This window comes from Dermacentor variabilis, chromosome 2, assembly GCF_050947875.1.
Source record: "Dermacentor variabilis isolate Ectoservices chromosome 2, ASM5094787v1, whole genome shotgun sequence".
Lineage (NCBI taxonomy): Eukaryota > Metazoa > Arthropoda > Arachnida > Ixodida > Ixodidae > Dermacentor > Dermacentor variabilis.
The window spans coordinates 37,835,024-37,847,024 of NC_134569.1; the positions used below are offsets into that span (position 1 = coordinate 37,835,024).

Here is a 12,001-nt window from a genome sequence, read left to right on the forward strand (position 1 = left end):
CACTTATTAGGAATCCTAAACGTAGCGCCAGTTTTGATATCCCTTTACAAACTTGCAGGGAAATGCACTGGTATTGCACTTAGATGACTTACTCTTCCACAAAGCCTTTCTGGTGCAAAAATAATGAGAAAAAAAAATGCCTACATGGTACTTTGATAAGTATCATGAGAGAATTTGGGGATGAATGGCTCTATAATGAGGTTAAGTCTCACGATTCCTAGTAAATGAACATGCCTTTAACTCTAATCAGCCTATTCAGAAATTGCTACATGTGCTCTAAAGAAATAAATTAAAAGAACAATTCGTCAATATTACACAATAATTCATTTTATTATGACAGCAAATATATGGACACTCTAGGCACATTTCTGTTGTCAGTGTTGCCGTGAGGTTCCATATAAAGTCCACCAACGATAAAATTGTCACCGCACACCGTATTCCGTATTTGCAAGTGAAAGCGTGCAATGGTGAGCAGGCGATCACGGCTCAATCGGAAAGCAAGGAGGAAGCACGCCGCCTTCCCTCGCGCGCAAGGCTTTGGGAGGAGGGGGGGGGGGGCCTGTAGAGAGAGGTGGGGGGGTATGTTCTCCGGGCCGCTGCATTTTGAAAGCCATTTGCGATGGGTACAGAGACTGCGCTGCAATTTGTTTTTGCGACTTAGTTCGCGTTGATGCGAGCGACTGCAAGAAGGTCAATTCGCTCGCTGCTGCTGCCGCGTTTCCTCACTGCAGCGTTTTGACAGCGAGTTTCCGTGGTCATCAAGTGAGATGTGTTCATATGTGTTCATGTAGGCTTGTGCGCGTCACACCATGCTTGTTAATTCTTGCAGACAACTTTCTGTGGCTATGAAGGGAACGCTACGGAGGCAATACATTCACAAGTGAAAGAGCTTCTGAAAAGAGTCTCACATTTTAATCGAGGTTAGTTTAGTCTGGGGAAGGGAAAACATAAACACCTTATTAGCAACAGTTAAATAAGACAGAACATACCAGTGAGTGTAAAGGTCTACTTATTTTGCGGCTTTTCCCTTCCGCGTCTGGGGAAATGCAAAACTGTCACACATGGAAGCTGCGTCGATTCAGCGTCTGTTCCGAGCAACCAAAAGCACTGTCAAATGCTGCCGGACTACTTGGCACAGTAACCTATGTGCAGCAGCCATACACCTGCAGCTTTTCCTTCATAGCCACAGCAGCCATAGAAAGTTGTCCACAAGTGTATAGCTGTCCACTAATTTGCTATCGCAATCAATGCTTCGCCTTCCGGGTGAAATTGCAAGTTTTTTTTTTTCCGTTAATCTAGCTTTGGAAGGCTCTATTCTTCTGGCAGGCTCGTGGCTGTAGGCGGGGCTCAGCGGCTGACGGTATTGGAATGGTCATTGCTGGTGAGCTGGTTCAGATGTCCAAGGTAAAAAATGTGTGGTGGCTGAGTGGCAACAAGCTGCCATGTTTATTGCAAAAGCCAGCCTGGCCATGGATATGGGTGTGTTGATGACGGCGAAGAAATCACTATGAGGGCAACCATCCAGTGAGGCACCAAGCATGTTTTCCACCACCCACTGGGCAAACTTCATCCTCGTCGCTACTGCTGGAGTGGTGGCGCTAAAGGTGATTATCATAGATTTGCTTATGTGTTGCCAAAAGAAAAAAAACATTATTGCTTCAATTGAACTGTCCTTTTAAAAGAATTCGCTCTTCATTTAAAGCAGGTTGTCCAATCAGCATATAGTGTCAGTACTAGAACAAGAATAATTTTGACGACCTGAGGATTTTTTAACGGGCACTCCAAGTGCAGTACATAAGCGTTTTTGCCTTCTACTCCCTTTGGAATGTGGCTGCAGTGGCTGGGAATCGAACCTGTGACCTTGTGCTCTGCAGCAAGCAAGGCTGAAACATGTAGGATAGCAAAGAAACTTGAAAGGAAGTTAAGGACCGTACTGCAAGTGATTAAAAATAAAATGACAGACATAACATTAGGTGACAGGACGACGGCGATGCGGATCATGGGTCATATGCAGGTAAGACATAATGCAGAACAGAGAACTGCTGGTTTGCCAAAGGCAATGGCATAAGTGCCAAGGCAAGGGAAACATAGTCATGGGTGCCAGGTGATCAGATGGGAGCGATGGGATTAGGAAATCAGCAGGTATCCAATGTGTTTGAGTAACACAAGAAAGGGTTAAGTGGGAATTCCTGGAAGATGCTTTTGCCCTACAGTAGGATACTAGAAAACTTGAGAGCAACAATAAATCAATATAGGTAGGCAAAATGATTTTTAGAAACCTGTTTTCATTTCAAAAGTTGATTATTTCTGGTGAAAATGAAGGCCATAGATTCCTTTTTAAAATTTCCGAGACAGGACGTTACTAGTGGCAGATCAACACAACATATGATTTTAATGTATTTGCTCATGTTTGGGCAATTCTGGCACAGCAAAATGCCTTGAAATTTTTAGGTTGAGCTGTTGGTTCCTTTATAATGAAAAGTAGTCTTTCTTTATCAAGACACCATTAACTATACCTGAATACATACTGTAAAAATCAATGTCACAATGAGCTGGTAAGGAACCCTCCGGGTTGTGGTGGCACTATCACCTCTCTTTCATTTCTGCGTGTTTTACAACTTGCCAAGTCTTCTTTCAAGGTAAGGGTGTCTGTTTTGCTACTGCAGAAACATAATTTACTAACACAAGTTAGTGTATCTCTCAGTATCCCTCCAAAATGGACCCACAATTATAGTGATGATCAACCGTTACCAGTGTCCTCCATTGACATGCTATTTATAAAATTAGGATTAATGCTGTTGCCATCTCTCAGTCCTTGTATTGCGCACAGGGTATCAGTTTATCTTCAGCCACCTTTTTCGCCCTCACAGCTGTACAACGACAGTGTCAGCAGTTCATATTGCTGCTTTAATGCGCACCGCAAGCAGTCCCAGCTCTCTGCAGTTTCTTTTCTTTTCATTTTTTGCCACTGCACTTCAGTACACTGTAATGGCATCGAAAATAAATTTTTTTTCTCTTCTTGTTCACTCTTTTTTAACACACTGTGACAATATCAAAAAAGTGTTTTTACTGCAGTGCATCGACGCTATAAAATTTGCTTCCTTTCCTGAATTTACCTTTCTTTTTTTCCTCCTTTCTGTAGCTTGTGCTGTATACTGGCCTACTGCAGTTATGTGCTTTCATCCATTTCATTTTTTTCTTCTTCGTTCACTTCCTGTATAGTTTTGTTACCCATTTCCATAAAATAATGAGGGTAGTGTGCTAAGACTGAAGTCAAAGGCTTCTTTTTTTGTGTGTGTTTAATATAAATGGTTTTTCCTCGGATATGTGCATTTGACTGTGATTGCACATCCAGTCTATGAGTGCACTTTGTATATGAAATTTTTAGCTACTTTTATAATCTGGAAATGCCATCTTAATTACAGATGTGTGACTGCCAAATGATGCATGCACATATTACAGCAGTAAATTAGCCATCTGCCATGTCAAATGGCTGCTGCTGGATTACAGCTAGCACAAAGCATATGCTGCATTGTTTATTGCTTTTGCTGAAGCAAAGGCAGCTGCATGCCTCGGCATATTCCAGTTCAATGTGGAAAGTGTGCATGCACACACACGCACATACACACAGTAACTTGATAACTGAAGAGAGAAAAAATTGTGATGGCAGGATTCCACAGTAAAAACAAAAAGCAAGAAACAAACCTCCGAGCAAAAGCTGAATATTTTACAAAATTGTTCAGCAGCTTATGATGACACTTCTTCATTAACATAGGAGCTTAATGCACAATGATAGAGAAGACACGCAATGCAGGTGTATCTATCTTGATTTAAAAAAAATTAAATTATGGGGTTTTACGTGCGAAAACCACTTTCTGATTATGAGGCACGCCATAGCGGAGGACTCGGGAAATTTTGACCACCTGGGGTTTTTTAACGTGCACCTAAATCTAAGTACACAGGTGTTTTTGCATTTCACCCCCACTGAAATGCGGCCGCCGTGGCTGGGATTTGATCCCGCGACCTCGTACTCAGCAGCCCAAAACCATGCATAGCCACTGAGCAACCACGGCGGGTTTATTTTGATTAGAAACTGACTGTGGTGTGGTGAAAAATTAGGTAAAATAAGCACTTCTTTTTTTCAATTCAGTAAACACATTATAAGTCATGCCTGAGGCATTAACTAAGGGGTTGGGGGTGGGTTGGGGGATGAAGATGTTATGGATGCATCAAAATGCCTGAAAACCCATTTTCCCAGTGGCAAACATGAATGAGGTGTGTCAGTGCATGAGTGTTGGGTGCCATTGTGGAATGTTCTCTTGTTCTCGCTAATAATGCATGCTATGTGTGGGAGGCGCAGGCTCAAGCATGTCTCCAGTGAGTGATGTTTGATATGGACCCAAGGCACCAGTACAACAGCGAGACTGCTACAAGTCAAGATATGATGACAGCGTGCGTGTGCTTTGGCCAACAGCTCTTTCCCTCTCAGTCTGAACAAGCATGTTCCCAAGAGAGCACTAATCCGCTGACAGCCCTCTTTAAATTCACCTTTGCTCTTCAGCAGCATTTAGGAGCTGACTGCATTTTAGATAAGAACACAAATGTCTTGTTTTTGCTCTACATTGCCTTGTTTTTGCCTGCAATCTCTTCGCTGATCAACCTGGTTCAACTTTAGGCTGTAGGCCAACACTGCCGCTGGAACCAAGTGGTCTATTGCAAGAAATTCCAAAAAGTGATGTCTGCTGATTGTATTTGTTAAAATGCAAATGTGTCACAAATACCAGCAATCGTGTTTCCCAAGAGAACCTTTTTCTAAAGCTCTTGGTTTGTAAAAAAGGAACTCATTCATTTCAAGACTGCTGTAAACATGCTACACAATTATGCAACCAAGTTATAAGCAGGAAACACACGTGAGGGATACTGCACAATGATATTCAGGCAAGTTTTTATTTAAATTTTTATAAATGACCATAGTCTTTGCAATCTTCCAAATGTGAATACATAGTTCAGATGATAGAGACGGCTTGAAGACATGGTAAAGAATTATACCTGACAAGGACACAATATGCTTTAGGATTTAGTGTCAATATTATCATACTAGATACAGAGAATATTTTAAAGTTACTTATACATAAAGCATATCATGAGAAGCCAACAAGAAAGTGATGTCTGATAAAAACTGATGAATACTGATAAAAACGGGCCCCTCGGTTAACCCCCTTTCTTCTTGTTAATATATAAAGCAATATCTTGAACTGTCATGTCAGTGGGTGCCATAAATGGGCATTCATATTCCAATATGGAACATTTGAATGGTTTTGGTTAAACAAAAGCATGTGTCTTGTTGAGAGTGGGGTATTCCCACATGGCTGGCAAAAATGTTTTCTTTGCATGGTCTGGTAATACAACCTGCTTCATATAACAGAACTCTCATAGAGTTTCATATCTCTATAACTAGAGGGAAATCTGGTGCTGCGATAGCTCAACCATCGTGGGAATGATGGGAAGTACAGGCAACGGATTGGTGCTCTGTTGACTGGCGAACTAGGCTACAGGTATCTTTTGGCAGTTTTGGTTTCACTCCATGCGCAATTGCTGTAACCCGTAGTGGGACAGTGCGAAGCAATGCTCTCTGCCTTTGGTTCTGTTGCTCGAAGTGGCGATAGCGCGCTGGGCCAGTGGCTGAGCTGATGTTTGTGTCGCATTTTGGTGTCTAAGCCCTGACGAGACAGCTACGGCATCGTAAACATTTAAAGAATGTGTTTTGACCATTCTGACCTTGGTTTGTTAAGTGTGTTAGGTCGGCACTGTAGCGTTACGTGCTTTATGAAAGTTCAGAAGAGCAAAAAGAAGGCACCACTGATACAAGACATGGACAGCTGTACTTCTAGAGAATTGACATTAAAATTTGATTGAGGGCTTCATTACGAATTGCTCATTTATCTGCTCATTGAAATGTGTGTTTCAGGACATTTGTGAACACAAACTTACTTGTGGTAGGAAAGGTTGCTGTTTTGTGCCTGTAGTCTGCTGCCGCAAAAAGGGTAAGTGCAAAGCCATACCATAACAGCTGCTGGCGCGTGCTTCAGAAGCGGTAAATCAATATAAAATATAATGAAGCATACCAGTAGGAGGCCACAAGCGTCCTAGCTAGCACTGCTGCACATGTGCTTAAATGTACTTGAAGACGTTCAGCAATCGTGACAGCTGACGCAGCCTTTCAAAAAAGCAAGAGAGTTCGCAGGTGCCTGTCTGTGAGAAAAGTTTCGCATTCGTAGCGAGCAGGCGTTGTAGCAGACGACACTTGTAGCATTCCTCTCAAAGGCGCAAGACTTTCTCCCACTGCAAAATATTTATTTCCATAAATACTTGATGAGTATGTTTATATAAGTACATGTATGGCTGTTATTGCTGTTGTATGAATAAATAAATAATTATTCTCTGGCGCTAAATTGGGAACAGAATTGCCAAAGAATGCATAGCTCGGTGTGCCCTGGTGGTAAACTGTTCCTCAAAGTCATGCAAACTTTATGTAATATGTTGTGCACTATATAATATACTACAGAAATAAAATTACATTTTACGCAATAATATTTGAGTGTAGCTTCGTCTACTGTGCCTTAAGCAAACGCAATTAGTCTAAAGATCGAAGTCAATCCGAAGCTTGTACTTCCCATCATTCCCATGTAGGTTGAGGCAACGCTCAGGAGAGACACTAGCGCCACATTTCCCTCCAGGGTATTTATTTAGAAACTCTATGAGAACAGCCTTCATTGTGAAAGATGTGTCCCCGGTGCTAGCTAAGCACGTGTGTCCGAGCGTGTACGCGAGTGACGTGTGTAGACTGTGCGCTAAGGAGAGAGCCACCGCGGCTCACATCCTTTGGGACTGTAGTAGAAATCCACGAGAAGCCAGTGAGAAGACGACGATCCCGCCGCGGCTAGAGGCTGCAACGAGGACCTATGACCAAGATACACAACTAAAGGCCGTCCAGCAGGTCTCGGCAGCTCTAGAGAGGCAGCGACCTCGCGAAACCGAGGAGAAGGGGGGAGCACCCCTAGGAAGGGGATGGCGGCCCTCTCGGATCCGCGGAAGTAGCGAGGAACCAAGACCTCGAGGAGCACAATGCACGAGACAGACGTAGTGGCCGCGTCGCGGTAAAAGCTTGTCCTCCCTGCGTGGAGGGAGCCTAACCGACTCTGCAGGCATATTTACTAAAGTTGTTCTCTCTCTCTCTCTCTCCCCATCATATATGTTCGCGGCTTCACACTCAAGCTGCTTTTGTTACACGATTCCGTAGGTCATTGCATACACTTGTGTGCTGCTAGAAGTGCACTTGTGACTGTGCAAAATTAGTGTGTGCATTTTGGATATCTGACTGCAGGCAAATGTTAATTAAAGGATTACTAAAAATCCTCGTTTGTGACAGGTTAACTGACGAGTAGGAGTGTTATGGAAACATAAAATTCCTTGCATTGCTAAAACATGAACACCTACATTTTAACAAACTTTCTAAGTTAAATGAGTGTTTTGTAGGGGGCTACAACTAAGGCTTCATTAAATTGATGATCGGAATTCAGTTATAGTAATGACATTTTAATGTTTATTTATTAGGGCAAAAGTCTTGGACAGCTCATAGGACGAAAAATCCGATGTCTGGCATTGTGGCACCAAAATTTATAGGGAGTCAAGCACTCGACTTTTGGTGGGAGTCGAACCCACGACCTTTGGTGTTAATTAGAGTGAATTATGACAAATTCTTTGTAAGAAAGCGTGAGGCTAAAGTGAAGAAGTGTCAACATGGCCTGTGGCGATAATTAAGACAAATTTAATTAAGACAGTTAATTACAATATAGTTAATTAAAGCACTAGAATCCATGACCTTTGGTGGGAGTTGAGCCCACTTGGAGATATGGGCAAACCAAGTTGGATTCTAATCAACACTGTGAAGGTCAAGAGTCGAGACCATGACCTCTGGTGGGAGTCGAACCCTCAACCTTAGGTGGGAGTCAAGCCCACAATCTTTGGTGTTAATAAAGGGGAATTTAATTAAGACACACGGACTGACGACCCAACATGGAGATATGAGCAGACCGGCCTTTCCAAGTTGGATTCCAATTGACATCGTGAAGGTCGAGAGTCGAACCCACTATATTTCGCGTTAATTAAAGTGGAGTGAATTAAGGCACAGTTAATTAAGAGAAACTTAATTAAGGCACACGAACCCACAACCTTTGATGGTAGGCAAACCCTCGATCTTTGGTGTTTCTTCAAAAGAAGGCTGAAGCGAAAGCGAAGAAGTGTTGGGAGAATGCTAAATGATGATGAATGTGGTGTTTTGTGGCGCAAGAGGATGCTAAAATGCGACAACGTGAAGTGGAGGAAGAAGACAAGGAGGCAGAAGTGAAAAAAAGAAACCCTTCAAAGGAATCTGACAGACTCCTTTGGCTCATAAGAAAGAAGAAAGAAGTTTTAATGAAGTCCTTTGGCTCAATTACCGCCTACACAATTCTCTGAGAAATCTCAGGTTATAACAAAATTTAGTGTCCGAAATTGGACCTCCTCTCTTGCTAAGTCTCCTAAATGACAAGTGTCGAAATTGATCCCCTTTGTGAGTACAGATTTAGCACAAGCTTCAACTTCACAACAATTTGAACAAGAAGTTCACTCGGAATCAAAGTCACTAGGCAATCAGGATGCAGGCATGGACCCTCAGATTCACAAATGCACCAGATCTTCTAACAAATTGTGTAGTTCTCCTACTAACTCCAAAACTAAAAAGTGTGCAAAAGATTCCCTTAATAGGACATACTTTCTGAAAGGAAGTATCTTAAAGCAAGCAGTAGCTGCTGCTCGGCTTTCGTCAACACCAAAGGGTACTCCAACAGAATTGCCGGTCAATACTTTCTGCTACTACAGATTTATTATACCTCACATCCCAACATACTCCTAATATTATACTGTTACAAGAGACTTTGTTGACAGCTGGTAAATGTTTTCATTAAAAAAGACTATCGTTTTCGATTGGACAGGACTTCCCGAGGTGGAGGATTGGCTTTGTTCATTTCATCTAAAATTTGTCATAGAGCAAAAATTTTATTTCACAATATATCTCCTGAATGTGAAACTTTAGTAATAGAAATAACACTTCCAGGCTGTACATTGCTCTCTATAGTTGATACCTACTTCCCTACTTGGATACAAGATGTTCGTACACTTGAAGTCACCATGGACTACTGCAAAAAGAGCATATTCGCGGGTGACTAATTCACATCGTGGCATGGGAGTTTCACACTGATGCATCTGGGAAATGTTTATGGGAATGGGCTTCTTTAAACAATTTTACTTGTTTAAATTGTAAAGTTGAAACTTTTGTTCGATGTCAGCCGCGCTCTGTCTTAGGTTTATCAATCTCATCTTGGACTGTCAATGATGCCATAAGTAGTCATCACCCTCCTATATTGATGAAAATACTGTCTGGCCCTTAATTTCTTTAGATAATGAAGTACATATTTTCATGGACTATTCAATATTCAAGAAAATGTTACAGTCCATGTTGTCTTCTTCGAAAGGTATGGTGAGAGACACTAAAGCTATGAGCCTTTGCTTGGTTTTGAAGGGTACCCTAAAGAAATCTGAGTTTGTAGTATTGACAGCAATTCTGGCTGTCCCTCGGGGAACTCTGATGGTGCATAAGATTACAGACACTGAAAGGCTGCGTAAATGAAACTTCTTAACCAATGCCCTACAGAGTGGAGTAACTATACATATGCTGCAGCTATGTTTAACCAAACATTTATTAGCAAAGGATAACTACAATGAAAAACATTATAATTATTTAATCGAGAAGCGGCAATAAAATTTGCTTTTTAGGTTTCTTCTCTTTCACAAGACTATACCAACACTCTTTAGTATTGATTCAGTAATCCTATTGCCTAAAGAATTACAGAATCATTGGAAAGAATTGCCAGAGCATTAGAAAAGCGTTTTACAGCTCAGTTACAATTGAAATTTGTCAGACTTGCATCCGAGGACAATTATATGGATTTAATGATTGAAGAGCTTGTGCACGTTGTGAGACTGCTACCTGCCTCAGCTCCAGATTGGAACAGAACAGTTGTATTCCTTAAGATTGTAGGCTTGCTAAGATTATCTCACTGCTTAAGAAATGAGGAGCGGGATTGCATATGAAAAACATAAGGCCTGTTGCATTAACATCTAACATTATGAAACTAATAGAAAGAGTGTTATATGTACGTACACTGAGGTTTTTAACTAATAACGCATTACTGAGCTCATGTCTGATCGGATTTAGACCGGGATGCTCGATTTGGTGCGCACCTGTTGATCTGGAGGGACGCATTAAGCATGCTCGACACAGGTGGCAGTATGCAGCATTGGTGGCTATTGATATAGCTAAGGCATGCGACAGTGTACAGCATGTCATTCTCCTGAATATCCTAAAGAGCATGAATTCTCCTCCATATATTGCAAGCTGGATTTATGAATTCCTAAGAGATATATAATTCTATTGCTCCCAAGGCTGCGTTTCGATGTTAAAATATAATCAGTCCAGAGGAGTTCCACAGGTTTCCGTTCTTTCCACAATTTTGTTTATTATTTTAATGAGTTCAATTCCACTGTGTGATGATGGACAGGTGTATCTTTACATAGCCGACATTGCATTCTTCGCGTCAGTGAGTCACATTGACTCACCGCCGAGAATATCACAATCAGATTTATCAATACTTGAAGATTGGCTTGAGGATCTTCGTATGTCATTAAATGTTGGCAAGAGTGCCTTGCTTGTTTTCCCTGAAATATACCTGTTAATGTCTCCCTCCTACACCAACAAGAAATAATCATTCAGTGTGGCTTTATTAAGTATCTAGGCATTATATGTGATCCAAAACTTAGCTGGCACAACCACATCGAACATGTAACGTCTAAGGCAGCGCGCGCTGTCGGCATGATTCGCAGACTGTCACTGCTGCTTTAGGCTATGCAGGGACACTCTCATTATGATTTATTGTATGTGTGTTCAACCCATATTGGAATTTGGATGTTTTATTCTCTGGTCAGCCAGCATACCAGATTAACCCCCTTGTTCTTCTAGAGCGAGAGGCTCTCCAGATTTGTCTTGGTTAGCTAAAATTTGTTGCTAATAATGTATTATATCAAGAAGCCCGACAACTAGGACAAGCCATCTATGAGGCGGCAGGGATCCGTTACGATAAACGGGAGATGGATACCCTCTGCCCCAACAACTTCTAGAATCTTCTAGCCATCAGTACTCCAAATCAGGACCATGCAGATAAGTATCAGTGCATCAAAGCAATCAAGTTCAACGGCAAGGAATATGAAGTTGGAGCCTACGAAACGGTGCCGGAGGTTAGAACGAAAGGAGTCATCCGAGGTGTGCCTGATGAAGTTTCCCCGAGACGTTATGGCAACCACTATTACACCACAAAATCCGACGGTGATCGCAGCCAAATGACTGGGAAACACCAGAACTGTGATCATTTTATTCGATGGTTACAAGGTTCTACATACGTGAGTTATGGAGGAGTGGTCATAGGATGCTCGTTACACAGAAAACAAGTGGACTTTTGCAAACAGTGTAATAGACTCGGACGCAGAAGCAACATGTGCCTGAAGCCTGAGGATAAGCTATGTGCGGGTTGCGGCAAGTCCAGCCCGGATCAAGATCACACGTCAGCCCAGGTGCCAGCTGTACGGGAACGACCACTTCATGGCCGACAAAACCTGTAAAGCCAAGTTCAAGAAACCCTACATAGTCAAGCAAAAACAATGGCTTCGCCAAGAGCAAGCAATTAAACAACGGGAAGAACAGCAGTGGCAGCTTCGCTTCGCAAACGGGCCTACCGAGTGAGACAGATCCAGGTCCAGAGGCAGAGTAACACGTAAGGCCCACTCTCGATCCAGGTCCCGGGCGAGATTTAGGTCCCGGTCCAGGGGAAGACAAGCACACCCGGCTACG

The 12,001-nt window shown here is 42.2% G+C and overlaps 1 protein-coding gene across 1 annotated transcript in view; it reads right to left on the minus strand.

Annotated features, from left to right (window-relative positions):
- LOC142571651 (long-chain-fatty-acid--CoA ligase 5-like) overlaps window positions 1-12,001 on the minus strand; it is a 93,317-nt gene that overhangs the window by 51,573 nt on the left and 29,743 nt on the right. The window lies entirely within an intron of this gene.